Consider the following 20,740-nt stretch of genomic DNA (forward strand, 5'->3'; position numbering starts at 1 on the left):
CTTGTATAAACATAAGGGGGAGAGATGTGACCTAAAGAACTGGCATCCCATCTCTCTCCTGAATGTACACTACAAGATCCTTGCAAAGACACTAGTGAACAGACTGAAGGGCGCCATGGGAGAGTTAGTACACCCAGACCAGACCTGTGGGGTCCCGGGGCGCAGGGGCGCAAATAGCCTGGCACTGATAAGGGACACGATCCAGTACATCACGGACCGCAAGATCCGGGCTGCACTGGTCTGTCTAGATCAGGAGAAGGCATTCAACCGCGTCTCCCATGAGTTCATGGAGAGGGTTCTGCGCGGGTTTGGGCTGGGGGAGCGCTTCTGCGGTTACGTTAAAGTAATGTATAAAGACATCTTCAGTTCAGTCATTGTAAATGGTTGTAAAACAGACCCCTTTCCTATCAGGTCCGGGGTAAGACAAGGCTGCCCGCTCTCGCCACCTCTGTTTGTTTTGGTTATAGAACTTCTTGCCGAGTACATCAGGAAGAACCCAAACATCAGAGGGATACAGACACCCGTCGATGCGAAGAAGGAGGCCAAGTGTTCGCTGAACATGGACGATGTCACCCTCTTCTGCGCGGATGGAGAATCAGCCAAATCCCTGCTGGAGGCGTGCACAGACTTCGGAAAGGCATCAGGGGCGTGAATCAACGTGGACAAGTCGCAGGCCAAACTCTTCGGGCGATGGGACCTCTGCAACGAGCCTCTCCCCTTCCCCATCGAGGCAGGACTGATGAAGATCCTCGGCGTCTGGTTTGGAGGACATGGGGCAGCAGCGAAGAGCTGGAAAGAACACCTGGCCAAGGTGAAGCAGAAACTGGGTCTCTGGAGCCTGAGAAACCTGAGCATTGAGGGGAAGGCTCTGGTGCTCAGGAACGACGCCCTGCCCGTGCTGCAATATGTGACACAGGCCTGGCCACTCCTGGCCAACGTAGCACGGGCCATAAACAGCATGTTGTTCCACTTCGTCTGGCACTCAAAGATGGACAGGGTGAAACGGTCGGTCATGCACAAGGAGCACCGCAAAGGGGGGAAGGCAGTCCCCGACATCCCAACAATCCTCAGGGCTTTCTTTGTGTGTGACTGCATCCGAATAACTCTGTTAAATATGAACAAGGACCACTCTGCCTACAAAGTCTTCCGCTTTTTCCTCCTCCCGGTGTGGAGACGGCTGGGATGGGATAAGTGGGAAAATGCAGTAACTTTCAACTGGGACCTTCCATGGTACTACAGGGAGGTGGAAAAGTTTGTGGGTGAATTTGGGCTGAACTGTGTCACTCCTTGCCTTTGGAAGCCCAGGACAATCCGCAAACTGATCAGGACCAGGGACACCACCGAACCAGTAAGCGACCTGCCCCAGCAACGGCAGCGCACGTGTGGGGGAATGTATCCTCCCCAAGTCTGACCAACAGACACAAGGACATAGCATGGATGTCTGTGAAGGGGGGCCTGCCAGTAAGGTCCTTCATGCACAGCAGAGGCCTGTGCCCGCACAGGAACTGTCCAAGGGGGTGCCCCGCAGAGGAATCTGCACACCATCTCTTCTGGGCCTGCCCCTTTGCCCAGAGACTACGGGCTGTCTTACGCCAAGTGAGGTAATTAAAATTTTATGGTCAAGTATGTCCCCAACGTTTACCCTCACGTTCCATGTACATGTAACTTCCCTCCCCAATCGAATCTAAAGACGCAAACACTTATGCGTCCAACGTTAACATGTCCTCTATCGGATCCACCATGAATGGATCGATAATTCAGTTCCTAAATATGCCATGCCAACGTCTTTACATGGTGCATGTTAAATTGTCGAATTGCATTCGTTTCTAAGGCTCCACAGGGCCCAGACGCAGGTCCAGGCCTCAAGCCTTCTGAGACACTCCGAGAGATGCAGCCCCGCCCGCATCCCTGACCTCTGCCTTACTTACTGCCAAGCACCGCGGTGCCCGGCTCAGCCCGGCCTGCCTGCCAAGATGGTATTTTGCCTTCAAGTTATCTGTTCAGCTCCCCGGATTCACATTCCTAACTAACGAACAGGATAAACATATCCTGCCTGCATAAAATATAGTCCAGTCTTTCTGTCTCCATGCAAGTGATTTACTGAACCAGCTTCCATAGAAAACCCGTAGTTCCATTTAATACATAAAGAAATATATGCATCTCCTATTCTTTAGTGACAAGTAGCCTTTACCCTGATAGCCTTTAGTTTCTAGCAACATGTTCTCTAAACACCAGATATCAGATATGTTATAGGAACAGGTCGATCTGACATCCCAGACTTCAGTCTCCTCTATACGTGCTAAGAGTCAGAGCCCCCAGCTCTCCCTAGTCACACGTCATGATCAGTTTGCGCGCACCAGTAGGTCAAAGGTTCCAGCTGCTCATGTCACCCCCTCCATGAATCCACCCACTTGTGACACTTTCTTGTGACGTTTACAGAACACACCTCCATGTACGCCTTCTTGCTACGCACATGTATTCTTATCTTTTCTTTTCACTTGTTACGCCTATTGTATCCGTCACTATTGTACAGTTTTACTATATATATTGTGTACTGTTAATAAATCGTTGAATTCCCATCCTGAACCTTAGAGGTGATGGATCCTGATTTTCCACTTGCTCGAGCTTGTTAACTAAAGCCCGTATGACTCAGATACCACGGACTCTGCCTCTTATTTGATTGAGCTATTCTTGTTAATTAATTATACGGTAAAAAAGAGTATCCGTTAAATTTATTTACCACATAATTTGGCGCCCGAACAGGGGCCCCTCCCCCACCCCACGCGCCGGCGATGTGTCGCAGGCTTTGACCCCTTCTACAGTCGTGACGGACGTCTCGCGCATCTGCAGGTATTCCTGTATCTCCCTCAGGCCCACGGAGGAGACGGAGACTGTGTCAGCATCCAGACGAGGCGGTGAGGAGTGCGGAGGATCCCGACCAGAGCCCAGCCGAGAGAGCAGTGTCCGAGGTGTCCAGAGGCCCACCTGTTCCGAAGCATCGAGGCGCATGCGTAGTGCGTAGCAGTCCAGTCCAGTGTCGAGTTTCCGAGGCCTTCAAGTTCAAGTTCAAGTATTGCTCCCGGTGAGTACCGTTGCTAGGGACGCATCAAGACGGGTGCATTGGTTTGTGTCCGGTCAAGACAGGTCTGGGTACACAGCCCTGGTCCGTACGTGTTCACTTAGGTGAGCGCGGTATGACGTGTCTCTTTATGGGACCGGTCTGTACTGTTTAGCAGTGCATCAAGTAATTCATGTTCAAGTATTGTCTCTCGAGATTTCAAGTATTATGTTATATGTTCTAGATACTAGATAGCATCTGTAATATGTTTTATGTCGTGGTATGAATGACTGATGGCATTTCATTATTGTGTTTATTGTGTTCAAGTAAGTATTACGATGCCTTTATTCTCGAAATTATGTCAGATAGGAACTAGGAAAGGGATACTGGAAGAAGCAGTGCCTGTCCCGCCTAGGGACTCTCCAGGGCACTTTATGTACCAGAAGCATGGCTTAGATGCCATACTGTATATGGACTTGTGGATAGATTACACTAAGAATCTAGAAGAGAAATATAAATGGCCCGTTACAGGGACATGAGATGCTGATTGCATCATGAGGGTAGAAGAAGCACTCTGGAAAAAGAAATCTAGACAGTCACAGAAAGATGCCATTGAATTATGGCGTAAAGAATCACATAGAAGAACAGAGAAAGAACTCCGAAAAGCAGATAAACATAGGGAAGATGCCGAAAAGGTCCGAGAAAAAGAATTAATAGAAGAAGGTGAACGAGTTAGGTTCGAACAAAGAGACCGACAGCGTAGTGCCCTTATGAATGGCATGTATCCTCTTATGGCCGAGGGTCTGCCTAAAGCCGTTCCGGAAATGCCAAGTAATTTACCGCCGCCATTGGTCCCGACTAAAGTGCGTCATAACAAGACTGCAGCTGATATTTTTCTTTCCTCCTATTTGGATGGCATAGCTCCAGCTTATACTAACGTACCCCTACTACCCGTTGATAACGTACAGCAGCCTGCTCCGGTTGCTCAAGTCACGACCCCGCCACGTAATCTAACTTCCGTGCCCGCTGTCACTTCCACTAGTTTTCCCCTTACTACTGGTCCTCGTAATCCTTTTACGACAGACGCAACTCAGGGCTCCACCCCATTACAGATCCCTGCCGCACAGTCAGGTTATGCTCACGCTTCCGTTCCGGGAGGTGCCGTAGGTGGCCTCCCTCACACCCCGCCACAGTTACATCGATTGTCAATCAGAGAATTAGCAATGCAACGTACGCCAAAAGCAAGCACATCTGAAAAGCTTAAACAAGCACTTGGAGATTGTAGATATGATCCCGTACCTGGCAAGCAAGGAGACATGGTATTAGCATTGTTACGTCTAAGACGTGTTACAGATTATTTAATGACATTACCAGAAATGCCAGAACATCTAGACAAGATATATCACTTTGTTCGAACGGGGGAGGGTCCAGAAAGTGTTCGTGAGGCCATGGCATATCAGAAAGTCGAGACTCAAGGGTTAATAATGCGATTTTTGATTAATTGTTTGATAAGGGAACAAGATCAGCCAGGTTTTCCGCAAGAAAGGATGCAAGGTTTGACAAGATGGAGCCAGAATATTGCCGACTGTAAACATGATAAACAGACTTGTATAGATGCCATGTCCAGAAAAATCCGTAAAGAAATAGTAGCTATACATGCTCAACGCAAAGCAAATAGGACACTCGAGTCAGACGACAAAGACACCTCAGAGGAGGAAGAACCAGAGAATATAGCAGTGACTCAAGATACGATAGCATATGTAGGTAGAGCGAAACTTCCTAAACAGTATTCGTTTGATAGGTCTTTTGAGAAACCGATCCGCCTAGAAAGTAAAAGACGTTTTCATTCTGCTATGTCAGATCAGTGTTCCCTCGAACACTTATTCCAAGCCACAGATAAAATCCTGAAAGAAAGAATAGGTTACCATGAACTTAGCACAATGCGTGAACAAGAACTAGCACGGTCCGCAGTACAGTGGGCCGATAATGACAGCGTATATAAGGATGATTCAGTAGCGCAAACATTTTTGAGTTTTACCCCGACTGAACAACGTTTAGTTGGTATGTACATGATTCAGCATATCATTATGCTATATGAAAATCAGCATTCTGATCCAGGTCCCTTACACAATGTATTAGATGAGTTACTCCTGAACAGATGGAGAGGCCTAGGTACTGATTTGATTAATGTTATTCTTGAACAACGTCATAGATACAGAACATTTCTGACTTCACATTATGTTCCTGTTCCACCCCCAGTAAGTTATCCTTTTCACCTAGACAGACAGAACCCATTGCGAGAAGTCCACCCCGTTCAGTCAGCTCCAGGGGGTGCTCTTCAACGCGTATTTGTATACACACCCATTACTAAAATAGAATTATTGGAAATGAAGAAAATAGTGCCGAGTCATGATAAAGACCCTGCTGGGTTTCACCGTGAATTAAAAGACATGTTACTGATGGGAGATTACACATATCCCGATATAATGAAAATATTGAAAGTATTATTGCCTGCCGGTATTCACGAAAAACTCAAAGAAAAAGAATGGGAGGTGGGAGATAAAAAGATTAATTGGACTGAATTAGAAAACGAAGAAACCGGACGAACCCCAGGTTTAGGTCTTGGGGAGAAAACTAAAGCATTACCAGGATTATTAGTACAGGTTTTGCCTAGATTATTGACAACGAAAAAGGAAGACTGGGATGCAATCTCAGCCTGCAAACAGAAACAAGACGAAGACACTAGTGATTTTTATTCTAGATTCGAGAAATGTTTTATTATTAATAGTGGCCTGAAAGCAAGTAGCGAGTCGTATCCACATCTATTCGTGACCAAATTAGTCGAGAATTCCTTATCCCAAGTTAAGAACCGTGTACTAAAAGTCGAGAGCACATGGCAAGCAAATACTCCTTCCCAAATGTTACAAATGTTACAGTACCACCAGAACAGAATCAGGGAGGAACATGATCATGAACAAAGACGTATGAAGGATACCAAAATGAAAGTTTTAGTGGCTCAGTCAGTTCCAGCTAATGGTCAGAAAAGGGGTACGATACAGTCCAACAATCCGACAGCTCCTGTTAAAGGGACATGTAATTACTGTAAACAGCCAGGTCACTATGTAAACGAGTGTGCAGTTTTGAAACACAACATAGCTACAGGTAAAACGAAAGAAAGGCCGCATCCGCCTAGACAAGATCAGGTCCAGCATCATGTTCCGCAAAATGTGCAGCATACGCAGAATTTACCACAGACCGTAGCAGTTCCGCAACAACAACCCATTACTGCAACACAGCAAGTTACGTCACAGATGTACCAGTATGCTCAGTCAGAGTACCCAGATTATCAACAGTATACATGAAACAGCCTAGAGAGGGAAGTAGGCTTGCCTCTCATCGAGATTCCTGTAGATCAAGAGGGTCCGTATGTGCATAGTCAGGTATTAGGCAAGGACAGAAAGTTTTTGATTGATACAGGGGCAAGCAGAACTACAATTAGTCATGACGAAGTTCCAGGGGCACCCCTCTCAGGCTCACAGAATGCTTCCCTTGGCTTTTCAGGAAAATCTATTGTTAATGAAGTATCAAAACCAGTTCCCCTAGCAGTTGGTCCATTGTCCCGTACTACAGACTTGTTACTTACGAAATCATGTCCAGAAAATTTACTTGGTATTAAAACACTGAAAGCTCTAGGAGCTGTAATTTGTTGTTCCCCGGAAGGAGTAAGGTTATTCCTTCGGGATTTCAAGGGTCATTATGTGTTGAGAGATTTTGATCCCAGGTTACAGAATGTTCCTGCACATTTATGGGCACAAGGTCCAACTGATGTAGGTTGTATGCACATTACACCATACCGTGTTACACTCAAGCCAGGAGTTGTATTACCCCGAATCCGACAATACAAGTTACCACCTGATGCTGTAGTGGCTTTACTGAAAATTGTTGACGAACTCATTGCTCAAGGAGTGGTTGTAGAAACCGACTCAAATGTTTGTAATTCCCCTATCATTCCAATTCTTAAACGTACTGATCCGAATGCACCTCCAGTCTATCGGTTGGTGATTGATCTTCGCGAATTGAATAAATGTATCATACCACAATACCCTGTGGTCCCAGACATTTCGTCATTATTGACAGCTATTGATTCAGAAGCAACGTTCTTTACTGTAATAGATCTCAAAAACGCCTTCTTTAGTGTCCCCATTCATCCGGAAAGCCAATTCCTTTTCGGATTCTGTTTAAATGGTCGCAGCTTCAAATTTGCACGTGCTCCTCAAGGATTTACAGAAAGCCCCAGCATCTATAGTCAAGCACTGAAAAGACAACTAGACAGTATACACATGCCTACTGACACAGCCCTACTCCAATATGTCGATGATCTTTTGATCACAGCCCGAACAGAACGAGATTGTGAAGAAGCATCACTGACTGTACTGTATTTTCTGGCAGACAAGGGACACAAGGTGTCCCCTTCAAAGCTACAGTTCTGTGTCCAGCAAGTGGTTTACTTAGGACACTTGCTGTCCAAGTGGGGTAGACAGCTTACACCTGACCGTATTCAGTTAATTGCACAATTGCCACAGCCCAAGACACAAAAGGAAGTACGAGCTTTTATTGGACTCACATATTACTGCAGACAATCGATTCCTCAGTACGCATATCTAGCCAAGCCACTGATACAATTGACAACACAGGAGGCAGCGACATCGACTGTCCTCCCTTGGACTCAGGAACATATACAAGCTTTTGACGAATTAAAGAAAGCCTTATGTCAAGCACCTGTTCTAGCGACACCATGTTACAGTAAACCTTTTACACTTTTTGTCACAGAACGCGATGGTACAGCATTATCAGTTCTCACACAGGTTCAAGCAGACAAACACAAACCGTGTGCATATTTTTCGAGTACATTAGATCCAGTAGCCCAGGCTTTGCCTGCGTGCTTAACCGCATCGCTGCGGCGGCTTTTCCCGCTGTGCGCGGCAAATTCGAAATTACCGCGTTACGTGACGAGCTGGCCTTGTCATCCGCGCAGGACAGGTAAGCGCGATGACGAGCCCAGCTCGTCAATAGCCTCGAAGGGGTTAAAGTCAGTTGCAGCGACAGCTCTAGCAATCAGACAAAGTGACTCCATAGTGTTAGGACATCCTTTGAAGGTACAGGTTCCACACTCCGTGGAAGTTCTCTTAAACAGAACACAGACTCAGCACTTGACTATAGCACGACTGACAGGTTATGAATTGACATTGTTTCAGCCACACATAGAAATCAGACGCTGCAATACGTTAAATCCTGCTACACTGTTGCCTTCGACTACAACAGACCCTACACCACACGACTGTGTGGAAGTCATTAATACTATCACGAAACCCAGACAAGACTTGACAGATATTGCATTGCCTGATCCAGACCTGACACTTTATGTGGATGGTTCATGTATGAGAACAATTACAGGAGAGCTAGTAGCCGTATATGCAGTGACTACTGAAACTGAAGTCATAGAAACACATTGCATTGATACCTTGTCAGCTCAAGCAGCAGAGCTCATTGCTCTGACCCAAGCCTGTATACGAGCCAAGAACCTTAAAGTAAACATATACACAGACTCACGTTATGCATTTGGAGTCGTACACAATTTCGGTGTACTCTGGCAAGAAAGAGGTTTCATGACCTCTCATGGGGCCAAGATTCAGCATGGTCCCCTTATACAAGCTCTGTTAGAAGCAATACATTTGCCTACATCCATAGCCATCATGAAGTGCATAGCACATACTAAAGTCACTGACATTATTTCCCAGGGTAACGACCTGGCAGACTGAACAGCCAAGCTTACAGCTCAGACTCCAGACATTCCAGCTGACATGACAAAGACAGACTCATTACCGACACACTGCATGACAGTTAGGGACCCCATACAAGATGTACTCGATATACAGACACATGCTACTCCAGACGAAATCAAGAAATGGACTGAACAAGGAGGGGTCCGAACAGATCAAGGATGGGTGATGAAGGGAAAAGCCACTTGGTTTCTCCCCGACTCTATGGTTCAAGTTATCATTGATACAGCACATAGTCCAGCACATTTAGGAGAGAAAGCCATGTTAGACAGTTTACAGAACCTTTGGTTCAACAAGCATTTACGAGCAGCAGCAAAACAGAAAGTGCGTACCTGCATGATCTGTTGTCAGTTCAATCCAGGAAAAGGTATTTCCGTGGAACAAGGTGGATTTTATCCTCCTGACCATCCTTTTGAAGTTCTCCAAATGGATTATATCCAAATGGACCGATGCCGAGGTTTCAAGTACGTCCTAGTAGTCGTGTGTGCCCTATCCAGATGGACAGAAGCATATCCAGTCCCAGATTACACTGCTCCGACCACTGCCAAACAGTTGGTTCGCGAGTTCTTCCCACGATTTGGTTTGCCTCGTATCGTGTATTCAGATAATGGTCAGCCATTCTCGTCCGAACTTATGAAGCACGTTTCCCTTCTGTTAGGTTATCAATGGAAGTTCCACTGTGTTCGGCATCCCGAAGCAGCTGGTTTAGTCGAGCGACACAATCAGACTCTGAAAACACGTCTTGCCAAGGTCTGTGCAGAAAAGGGTGTAGACTGGATAGTAGCCCTTCCAGTTGCTCTCTTCTATATGAGAATGGTAGCCCATTCTAGGACAGGGCTATCCCCGTATGAAGTGGTCTTTGGTAGGCCACCGGATATGTGGGGGACGCCTATGCCACGTAAGATCACTGATGTTGACAGTACTATGCTGACAGATTACCTTGCTTCCTTGATGTCTGCACTACAATCATGTCGTTCACAGGTTGCTGCAGCCTTCCCAGACAACACCGAGGTGAAGCCACACAAGATCGTCCCTGGTGATTATGTCTACGTCAGGAATTTTGACCGGACGAGTCCTCTGGAGCCCCGTTGGAAGGAGCCGAAGTTGGTTTTGTTAACTACAAGGACAGCGGTGAAGCTCAAAGGAAGAAAAGGGTGGCTGCATTCGAGCCACATTAAGACATTTTATGGACTGCCTCCAAAGGCTGTTTCCCAGGACTCCCACATTCCAGAGACCGATACTAAACTCCCCCTGTTAGAGAAAACTCCGTCCCAGGAGTATAAATTAAAATTGAGGTCTAGTAAGTCAGACAGTTTAATTGTTTAAGTCCCCCCCTGGGTGAAGCGGTTAGACAGATTCTTGACATGTATAAGATAGACCCCAATAGAGAGAGAGATAGACAGGAGATCAAGAAACGAAAATATTGCAAAAATCTCCGCAGCTATTGTGTTGTTACACTACTTTTTATGTTATTTCTGAGTCTTACAATAATCTGCATTGGTTGGTTGTTACATATTTATGTTCCTATTGGTTCACATGAACACTCTTTTTCTAATGACACTGCAGAGCACACGTTTAGTGATCTGCCCCCTCACGAGTTATCTTATAGGCTTGCGCTGCGCACCAATACATTCATCCGTATGTTACACCATTCTCACCAGACCAGCAATGCCACTAATTGCTGGATATGTGGCCGACTCCCTCCCTACCAGAATTACAAGGGAGCTCTGCCCCTCTTTCCTTATCCGTTTACACATAATGGTTCCTGTGGTGCATGGTTTAGTTTAATATCTTCTTTAGACACTGATTCCAGAGTTTCCCAAGGCAACTGGATATGGGGAAACCTGAACACAGTCATGAACAAGGCATGTTTCCCAGACGAGGAAGGTCTTCCACAAAGGACAGGGACCGATCTAGAAAATGAAGTATATGGTTTAGGTAATTTTACACTTAACCTCATGATTCTGAATGTCCAATCCGAGACCAGTCCAGACTTGCCATCAATAACTGTCTTACCCGTAAAAGGTAAATTATGTGTTAGAAAGAATGGTTCAGTACATCTAGGACACAGTGAGTGTACTACTGTGGTCGAATTCAGTGACAAAGGCAAGTCTACATTCAAAGCTTCACGCCATTCGTATTTTATTTGTGGTCAGACAGCTTATATACGTTTGCCACTAGATTGGGATGGAACATGTTATATTGCATTCTTACTGCCACCTATTTTCCTAGCCCCATCTGATTACCATAGAAATTCACGTCTTACTCATGTTAGACAAAAGAGAGATTTCCCAATTGTCGATCATACTGAAACTACGTTAGAACAGTATACAGATTTCAATAAAGGATTCTTTTTCTTTCTAGGTCCAGTTTCCAATAGTAAGTTAATACGTAAATTGACAAGAACCCTTGAAGCTGTAGTAAATGAAACTACTTCTGCCCTAGGTAACTTAACAGAGGAACAGTCTGCTATGAGACTTGTTGTCCTTCAGAATCGTCTCGTCCTTGACGTCATCCTGGCCGATAGGGGCGGGGCTTGTAGAGTCATCGGATCCAGTTGTTGCGTTTTCATTCCTAATAACGCACCACCAGTCTATAAAGCAATAACAAGGCTTCATGAAATAGCTCACCAGCTACACCAGAATCCAGGCACCTGGACTTGGTCCGGTTGGTTCTGGAGTGTAATCTCTGCATGGGGTTGGAAAGTACTGTCATTCTTAGGTATCTCACTGCTCATAGTATTCAGTTGTTGTCTATGCTTACAATGTGGGCCATCGATTTGCGGATTGTGCGCCACAATATGTATTCCACGTTCTAGTCCAAGTTCACATTCCAGATCCCGTATGATAAAAGACGAGCGGATGATGCTTTATGAACAGATAGATGGTCTTATGAATATTGATGTTACATGAAGGAGACGTGGGGGACAAGGAGGGAATGAGGTAATTAAAATTTTATGGTCAAGTATGTCCCCAACGTTTACCCTCACGTTCCATGTACATGTAACTTCCCTCCCCAATCGAATCTAAAGACGCAAACACTTATGCGTCCAACGTTAACATGTCCTCTATCGGATCCACCATGAATGGATCGATAATTCAGTTCCTAAATATGCCATGCCAACGTCTTTACATGGTGCATGTTAAATTGTCGAATTGCATTCGTTTCTAAGGCTCCACAGGGCCCAGACGCAGGTCCAGGCCTCAAGCCTTCTGAGACACTCCGAGAGATGCAGCCCCGCCCGCATCCCTGACCTCTGCCTTACTTACTGCCAAGCACCGCGGTGCCCGGCTCAGCCCGGCCTGCCTGCCAAGATGGTATTTTGCCTTCAAGTTATCTGTTCAGCTCCCCGGATTCACATTCCTAACTAACGAACAGGATAAACATATCCTGCCTGCATAAAATATAGTCCAGTCTTTCTGTCTCCATGCAAGTGATTTACTGAACCAGCTTCCATAGAAAACCCGTAGTTCCATTTAATACATAAAGAAATATATGCATCTCCTATTCTTTAGTGACAAGTAGCCTTTACCCTGATAGCCTTTAGTTTCTAGCAACATGTTCTCTAAACACCAGATATCAGATATGTTATAGGAACAGGTCGATCTGACATCCCAGACTTCAGTCTCCTCTATACGTGCTAAGAGTCAGAGCCCCCAGCTCTCCCTAGTCACACGTCATGATCAGTTTGCGCGCACCAGTAGGTCAAAGGTTCCAGCTGCTCATGTCACCCCCTCCATGAATCCACCCACTTGTGACACTTTCTTGTGACGTTTACAGAACACACCTCCATGTACGCCTTCTTGCTACGCACATGTATTCTTATCTTTTCTTTTCACTTGTTACGCCTATTGTATCCGTCACTATTGTACAGTTTTACTATATATATTGTGTACTGTTAATAAATCGTTGAACTCCCATCCTGAACCTTAGAGGTGATGGATCCTGATTTTCCACTTGCTCGAGCTTGTTAACTAAAGCCCGTATGACTCAGATACCACGGACTCTGCCTCTTATTTGATTGAGCTATTCTTGTTAATTAATTATACGGTAAAAAAGAGTATCCGGTAAATTTATTTACCACACAAGAACTGCTAGCCCTCATCCCCTATGAGAACATTACTGAACAGTCCATGATGTACGGGCTGTTTCCAGGGACACACACAGAGGAAGCTATCCAGGGGTGCTGGAGGCTCCTTTGCTGTATTAAAGACATTCTCCTGTTCGCCAGGACCCGCCTGGTGACCAATGGAGAGGTGGTGAACCGAGAAGGGTGCCGCAGGATGGTGCTCAGCCTGCTTAGAGACTATGCAGCCACGGACAAGCAGAAAAGTGAGGAAGGGGAAGAACTGTAACACCCCCCTACCCCACTAGACTCTTTAAAGTGGCCCCATTAAAAACTGCAAACCCTATCTGCAGACATTCTTGAACCTCAAACTGACGACTTGTAAAATGTTTAAATACATTGATTAAAAAGTTAAAGTGGACTGCCTTCCCTAAGGGGGAGGTACCACTTCCTTGAAAACTATGTATCGCAAACTTTTAAGTACTTAATAAAAGTCTTTGCAAAAATGTTTTATTTTTTAAATAATTGTTATTTTATCTTGAATACATGAGGTTTCTGTTTTAATAATTGGAAATCTGACTGTAGTAATCCATTAGAACTAGCTCTGATTTAAAGTGTTTGTATGTGGAAAACCGTTAGGTTTTATGAAGGCCTTCACCCACCAACCTAGTTGGTGGCATGCTTCATCATCGCCACCCGATTCGACGCCAGGTTACTGCGGAGCGGGTTTTTTTTTTTGTGAGGGTGCTGTGAGTGTGCTCTGAGTGAGGTTTAAAATACTGTCCTAGGGGTCCCAAAGACTGTTTTAATGGTGGGCCCCAGGCAGTCAATAAAAACAAAGGCTTTTGGACGTGCACGGTGGGCTTCAGGCCTCCGACGTCCTGTGCGATCAACTAGTTTCAGCCAGGCATTTTCTTCTACTGGCTTTCTTCAGGACCATATATGTGTAGGGTATTACAGGGGTTTGTATGAGTTTGTCAGTGCCCTGTGTGTAACACACACACTATGGTGCTTATATGTGCAAGAGGTGTTTCCTCTCGAGTTGTACCTGTGGGGGTAAAGAAAACAGACATAACATTTAAGTAAAGGCTCCTTGTAGCAGGCTAAAAGCATTCAGTGAGGCCGCGCTGGGTGCCTAGAGGTGACCACAGACAAGGCGGTTGTGTTGGCGTCAGTGGCGGGTAGTGAAAGTGTGGCCGATCTCACAATATGCGTTAATGTATGTGAAATTAATCCTAAGTACCGTAACCAAAGTAAACAGTGGTGAAGGAATAAAACATTAAAAGGGGAGTTGCTTACACCAGATTTAAGCAAACAACTCAGCATGGAGCTCAGCCGGGGGCCAGGACCATGAGCACTCTAAATTGGGGGAAGAAAAGGAAAAAGGCTGTTGGGGGAGGGGGGTAGTCTGGACCCAACAAGGTAACGGTAAAAGGATGCACACACAAACACGGCCGGGGGCAGCATTAATGGTGGCTGTACCGTTAACAAAGTCGAGCTCAGGTACTTACTGCGCGATGTCGATGGGCCCGCAATGAACCTGTTGTCCGGGCAGAGGCTCCGTGAGAAATGAGCTTCAGTGTGGAGAGCGCTTAAATACCAGGAGAAAGTGCCAGGTGTTGCTTGTTAGCAGTGTCAGATGTTCTGGCCTGGGCACTTGTAGCGGGCGTGTTCAGCTTCCTGTTGTCTTGAGGAGGTGCCTGTTGTAGAGGAAATGTATGTATGTATGTATACTTGTAAAGCGCACTGTTACCTCATCACTCGGGGCGTCCTGGCGCTGTATACCGCTGGGGAACCCGTCCTGGCTTTCCCTGTGAGAAGGCACCCACAAGGTGAAGCCAGGCATCGCCGGCGCTGCTAGGGCCGTTGTGGAGATTAAGCAAGCTGCAGAGTGGGACCCATGGTTCGCGTAGGCACCTAGGCGAGAATTATCGAGTCCGCGGACATTGACCCAAGACCCAGCCGCGTCGGGAATTGAACCCTGGTCCTGGGCCGACCTCTGCTTCAGGGTATGCCGCTTCTAACCAGTGAGCCTCACTTCTCCACTTCTTGAGAAGAAAGACCCGCAGTAGAGGAAATAGAAGAAAAATAGAAGAAAGGTGTGCATGCTGGTGTATGTAGCGCTTTTTCAAATTTTTCTCATTGGCGCTGCTAGGCAGGATTACAAAAGCCTAGATCGTTTATATGCGCGTGCAAGTGTGCAGTCATGTAGGAGAGTGCTAATCCATATTGGGGCAGTCGCGCTCCATCTGTGCACTGTAATGGAGGGACGCCCTCTCTATTTATGCATATTGCAGCAGCTAGGTGGGACAAAGATGGTAACGGGCGCTAGTATGCAGTGATATTGATGCATATTGGTTCTCCCATGAAGGGAGGTGATGAACCCACTGTGTGGGGGCTCATGGGGATGCGCGGGGGGATTACACCTGTGGTGTTTCACGCTCTCTCCTTGGAAGGGACATTGCGGGGTCGTGATGGTCCCGTATGGGTGTATACCCTGGCACGGTGTAGTAAGTCGGGCCGTGGAGGCTCAGTGCCCTGTCGGTGGAGTAAGGTTCGGGGGGCATCTTTGGGCGAGATCTAGTGTTGTCTCACAGAGTGTTGGGTTAGCGCATTCTAAGAAGGAACTGTGAGTGAGTTGGTCACAACCTAGGTGTTAGATCCAGTACGTCTCACTGTGGACGTTTGGCATTGGAACATGTGGCAGGGCAGGGGCATTCCAGGCCCAGCAAGGGCGCTGTTGGTGAGATGGCACTGGGAGAGTGTGATGTGTCAGGTATTGACAGGGGGGACGCCTTATCTACTGAGGCTGTTCCACGGAATATTATCATTCAAACCCTCCGTGTGGGTTGACAATCTGTAGATCCAGCATTGTTCTTTGGACAGTAGGTGCTTCTCGTTGTCTGTAGAGTGGACAGGGGTCTGCTCGATGACTGTCCATCTAAGGTCATTGGTGGCCTTAAGAAGTGCTCTGTGAGTTTGCTGATAGTCTTCTTGCACCGAACCGTACTTCTGTTTTCAGTGATTCCGGTGCGTACTTTTCTCGTGGTCATCCTCACGTATCGGAGCTGGCGTGGGCACTCAATCAACTACACTAGGTTGGTAGAATTGCAGTTCGTGTGCTTGCGATGGTGCCATGTTTTACCCGTTTCCACTGAGGGTTTTGGTATGTTATGTTATGTTAAAATAGCTTATGTAGTGCTCAGCTGCCCCAGCAAAGGGGCGTCCCGGCGCTTTGTAGCAGATAGATAACTGACTCCGATGAGATTCAGCAGGGCATAATTCCAGAAAAGCTTAGTTTAGGGGGAAGAGATGGGTTTTGATTGCCTTTCTGAAGTCCAACAGGCCTTCCCGTTCTCGTATGTGGGCTGGTAATGAGTTCCACAATTTTGCTGCTAAGTAGCGGAAGGAGCGTCCTCCCGCTCGGCAGCGCTTAATCCGGGATACCCTGACCAGATGTTGACCTGCAGAGCGTAATACGCAAGTTGGAACATACGGGGTCAAAAGGTTGCAGAGCATTTTAGGAGTAGCAAGTTTTAAGATTTTGAAAGACAGGCATAGAGTCGTAAACTGAATTCGCTGAGCCATAGGGAGCCAATGAAGCCTCCGGATGGTATCAGAGATGGAGCAGAATCGGGGAAGGCCTACTAAGGCTCTAGCAGCCACATTTTGGGTGCGCTGTATCCGAGAGATCTCTGCTCAATTGGCTCCCAGCAGCAGGGAACAGGCGTAGTCCAATCGGGAAAGAACCGTGAACTTGACTATCAGCTGCCTTGTAGATGAGTCAAAGAACTTTAAAATAGGTCTTAGACCTCGTAGAATGCCAAAGCATGTAGCAGCGACTCTTTTTTGGTCTGCAAGCAAAAATTAAGGGAGGAATCCAGCCAGACCCCCAAGTTTTTGACTTCTGTTTTGGGTTCTGGGGCTTTACCCAGAGCATTGGGCCACCAGTGATCACCCCATAGGTCTACGTTTTTTCCAACCAGTAGAATCCTCTGTCTTATTTGCATTTAGTTGCAGACAGTTAGATGTCATCCAGTCTGCCACGGCAGTCAGGCCGCTTTTAAACCCGGAGACATTTGGGGCCGATCCTTCCATTAGGGCAACCACTAGCTGTGTGTCGTCAGCATATAAGACGATGGCGAGGTCCCATTATTTGGCAACAGCAGCTAGCGGCTGAACATAAAGATTAAATAATGTGGGGCTCAATGCCGAGCCTTGGGGGACACCCTGCTCAATAGGATGTGCCTGAGATAGGAAAGGAGGGGTGGAAACACGAAATGACCTCTCGGTCAGAAAAGATCTGAACCAGGCAAGGGCCATATCAGTGATCCCTGCCTCCTCAAGCCGGTGGAGCAGAATCTTGGAAACAGTGTCAAAGGCGGCACAGAGATCTAACAGGATCAGTGCCGCCGCTTGACCATGGTCAAGGATAGATCACAGGTGTTCCGTCATGGCCAAGAGAGCGGTCTCGGTACTATGACCAGCGCGTAAACCATGTTGTGTTTCATCCAGAATGTTATTGGAGCTCAGAACGTTGGTAAGTATAGTATTAACATGTGATTCTGCCACCTTCGCTATCCAGGGAAGAAGAGAGATAGGCCTGAAATGTTCAGGCTTCATAGGGTCTAAATTAGGTTTTTTAAGGATGGGAGAGACCAACGCCTGTTTCCATTTCACCGGAACAATGACGGATGAGAAAGAGGCATTAATCAGCTGGTGTAGCGGGGCCATACAGGGCAGAGAGGATTCTCTGAACTGGGCAGCTTTGAGTGGATCAGCCGGAGAGCCGGACTTAATTTTCACCGTCAATGTGCTAAATTCTTCCCAGGAAATCTCAGGAATAGCCGTCAGATCAGAGGCTAAGGCTGGTCTAATAAAAGGAGATGGACCAGGCATAGTCATGGAAGAAAAAGATTGATAAATAGCTCGTATTTTCTCCACGAAGAAGGAGGCCAATTCTTCACATTGGGATTCTGACGTGGGAATAGGCGCAGGAGATTTTTTGGCACTGAGTTCTTTGAGAATTTTGAAGATGACTTTAGCGGGGTTGGAGCTCAATTTAATCTCAGAAGCATAGTTCTCCGCTCGAGCCCTGCATACAGCTCAATGATATGTTTTAAGTTCGGCTAGATAGTAAGCTTTTTTTTCGGGAGCATAGTCTTTCCTCCACTTGCGCTCATACCTTTTGCATGTCTTCTTCAGGGAAGTCAAGGTGTATTATACCAGTGGTTAGAATTCTGTGTGCGACCCTTAATCCAGGTTGCCGGTATAAGAGTGTCAAGTGCCCGGGTGATCCAGGCACAGAATGTATCATATCCTGTCTCGACAATTACTAAAAGGGCCTAAAGGGTCCGCTCATAAGAGTGCGTGGAAATCTTCAAGTCGAAACTTGCGCCATGGTCTTTTAAATACCAAATGTTGAGTATTGTTGTGTGAAGATGCAGGTGTGGGAATGGTCATTTCAACTAGGAGATGGTCAGACCAGGCCATAGGAGTAGGGGTAATCACAGTGGCCATCTCAATGTTTGTAAATATGGGGTCTAACAGATGACCTCCTTTATGTGTAGGGCTTTTAACTATTTGATGGAGCTGAAATGCGGCTAAATCGGCAAGCATAGTGCGAATAGTCTGATCCTGGTCCAGATCAAAGTGGAGCTTAAGATCGCCAAAAATGCTAAAATTAGCCGATTCCACAGCAAATGCTCCGACTGGCTCTAAGAGAGCATTGTTAAAACCGGAGGCAGATCCGAGAGGCCTAAATATTAATAGACCAGGAGCACATTCACCTCGCTCCATATTAACTTTATCAAAAAGACAGGAGTAGCTAGACCTGGTGATCACAGCAATACCACCTCCCCTAGTCGCTCTATTCACCAGAGAAATCGAGTATTCAGAGGGTAGCGCCAGATTCGGTGTGGCCGTCATATCATCACTCAGCCAAGTCTGAGTCAGAAAGAAAATATCAGGAGTTTCATCAATGATAGGGTCATATATTTCCGCATGGTGTTTAGCTAGTGAGCTTACATTTAACTGTAGTATTTTAAGCCGATGTTGAGGGAGTATGACAGGAGAAACAGAAAAAGGCATAGGTTTAGAAAGTACAAAAGTGCTACACGGACAGCATAACGGGCCACTCAGGGGATGAAGTGGGGGAATGCTACAATGGTGAGATGGAGGTCGCAGATGTAATAAAACCTCTCTGGAGTAAAGATAGCTACCTGGCAGATTTTGGCCAGCGTTTCTGGCGAGAGGCGACCTACTGGCGCGGACGGGCGCAGACGGGCCTGCCATTGGCACGCCCTCGCCATATTGGATATAAATAGTTGGCAGGGGGTGTGTTGCAACTAGAGCGTCGACCAAAATGGCGCGCTCCCGGCAGTGTGTGGTTCCGGTCTTTGCTCTTGTCTATGCCCTCCACATCAATCAGCCACAGGGCTGCGGTGCACCGGGGCCCAAGAGTGTATAATAAATCAGGTAGGTGTTCAGGGTTATTCACGCTATTTTTAAAACAATGACGAAATAAAATAGATCTTCCCTCCACCCACTGAACCTGAAGCCAAAATGCAGGAAATAGCCTTAACGATGTTTCCCCGTGTCAGCAGGATCGAATAACTGAGTCGTGAGGTGGCAAATGCTGCAATCGCCACAGGGGTAGTGACCTGTGACTTTGGGGAGGTTCCATACTAAATGTAGTGTGGGGTTGGTGGTGGTTTCCGTGGTTCTAGGCCGTGTAGAGATGAGTTGATCCCGTAGGCTGTTCGATTTTTTGTAGGCAAAGAGGGGCAGGTCCCAGTCTCGTTTGCCCGTGTTGATGATTCTCCAGTTTTCTTGATGATTTTACCCACTGAATTGGAGATAGGGTTGTACGTAGTGACACAGGTCAATGGTGTTATTGTTTCTTGACGGGTCGGTGTTTCCAGGAGGGCATCTCTATTTTGGTTTTTGCCTGTTTCTTGGTCCTGCCAATGATCCTTCTTGGGTAGCCTCGTTGTTGTAGTCTGTGAGAAGGGTCTGTGGCCTGTGTGTTGTAGTCCTCCTTATTGCTGCAATTGCGCCTTATGCATAGAAATTGGCCATAGGGCAAGTTCTCCCTTAGTGGTCGTGGGTGGAAACTTTCAAAGGCCAGTAGTGAATGTCTTGCCGTGGGTTTGTAGTACGTGGTGGTTGATAGTTTGCCTATCTGTTCTCTCTCTAAATTGGTTACATGTACTTTAGGTACACTCCAGATTGGTTTCTGGGTTACCCTTATGAGTCCCTAGTATATGATACCTTAGGTACCAAGGGCATAGGTACCCCAGAGGCCTACCAGGGGCTGAAGCATGTGTTATGCCACCCCTGGGAAGCCTTCAATAATGGCACCACAGGTCTGCACTTGCAGCCTGGGTAAGGTGGTGTAAACACCCCTTACTTAGATATAGTATACCTATATCAATATATATCTATATATAGACACATATTAACCTATAAGTCACTCCTATGGTAGGCCTCGAAAATCCTGAAGGCAGAGTGCTTGGTTTTGTGTGAGAGGGTGCCCTAGCATGAGCTACGCTCTGCCGGCCAGTGGATGTAGGCAGCCTAGCTGTGTTCACTGCTATATGTCTGCTGAATAAAATTGTTTAATTCTAAAAAAAAAAACACACAGTAATTTTGAGATCACTGCAAACAGACATGTTAGCAAAAACAAAATTAGATACACGTGACAACACACGAGATCTTGTAATCCGAGTCATTCCAGGAAGATGCGGATTCACGTTCCCTGACCTCTAATGAGGG

General features: G+C 46.5%; 1 pseudogene; it reads left to right on the forward strand.

The window, feature by feature from the left end:
- Positions 1-559: 559 nt before the first annotated feature.
- Positions 560-13,253, forward strand: LOC147737133 (uncharacterized; annotated as a pseudogene).
- The last annotated feature ends 7,487 nt before the right edge of the window (positions 13,254-20,740 follow it).

This window comes from Lissotriton vulgaris, chromosome 1_1 (genome assembly GCF_964263255.1).
Source record: "Lissotriton vulgaris chromosome 1_1, aLisVul1.2, whole genome shotgun sequence".
Taxonomy (NCBI): domain Eukaryota; kingdom Metazoa; phylum Chordata; class Amphibia; order Caudata; family Salamandridae; genus Lissotriton; species Lissotriton vulgaris.